This window comes from Cajanus cajan, chromosome 11 (genome assembly GCF_000230855.2).
Source record: "Cajanus cajan strain Asha chromosome 11, NIPB_CcT2T_4, whole genome shotgun sequence".
Taxonomy (NCBI): Eukaryota; Viridiplantae; Streptophyta; class Magnoliopsida; order Fabales; family Fabaceae; genus Cajanus; species Cajanus cajan.
In genome coordinates this window covers 13,442,139-13,443,291 of record NC_138527.1, presented here as the reverse complement: position 1 = coordinate 13,443,291, position 1,153 = coordinate 13,442,139, and positions in this window count along the sequence as shown.

Sequence of the window (1,153 nt, the reverse complement as noted above, 5' to 3'; positions counted from 1 at the left end):
GGGTTCATTATTGTGCCTCCAAGTCATGTTGGAGTCTTATTTTTGGTGGGTTGATGGTGCCCAAGTCATCCGTGGGTTGGTGGCGCCCGAGTAATGTGGGTTTATTCGTGGTGGGTTCATGATTGTGCCTCCAAGTCATGTTGGAGTCTTATTTTTGGTGGGTTGATGGTGCCCAAGTCATCCGTGGGTTGGTGGCGCCCGAATAATGTGGGTTTATTCGTGGTGGGTTCATGATTGTGCCTCCAAGTCATGTTGGAGTCTTATTTTTGGTGGGTTGATGTTGCCCAAGTCATCCGTGGGTTGGTGGCACCCGAGTGATGTGGGTTTATTCGGGGCGGGTTCATGATGGTGCCTCCAAGTCATGTTGGAGTCTTATTGTTGGTGGGTTATTGGTGCTCAAGTCACCCGTGGGTCATGATGCTCAAGTCTCCCTCGGTCAGAAATTGAACCAGGCTCGGTCATTTTTTGAGCCAGCCTCGGTCAGAAATTGAGTCACTCTCGGTCAGAAATTGAGCCAGCCTCGGTCATTTTTTGAGTCACTCTCGGTCAGAAATTGAGCCAGCCTCGGTCATGATTTGAGTCACTCTCGGTCAGAAATTGAGCCAGCCTCGGTCATGATTTGAGTCACTCTCGGTCAGAAATTGAGCCACTCTCGGTCAGAAATTGAGTCACTCTCGGTCAGAAATTGAGTCACTCTCGGTCAGAAATTGAGCCAGCCTCGGTCATTTTTTGAGTCACTCTCGGTCAGAAATTGAGCCACTCTCGGTCAGAAATTGAGTCACTCTCGGTCAGAAATTGAGTCACTCTCGGTCAGAAATTGAGCCAGCCTCGGTCATTTTTTGAGTCACTCTCGGTCAGAAATTGAGCCAGCCTCGGTCATGATTTGAGCCACTCTCGGTCAGAAATTGAGCCACTCTCGGTCAGAAATTGAGTCACTCTCGGTCAGAAATTGAGTGACTCTCGGTCAGAAATTGAGCCAGCCTCAGTCATGATTTGAGTCACTCTCGGTCAGAAATTGAGTCACTCTCGGTCAGAAATTGAGCCAGCCTCGGTCATGATTTGAGTCACTCTCGGTCAGAAATTGAGCCAGCCTCGGTCATTTTTTGAGTCACTCTCGGTCAGAAATTGAGCCAGCCTCGGTCATTTTTTGAGT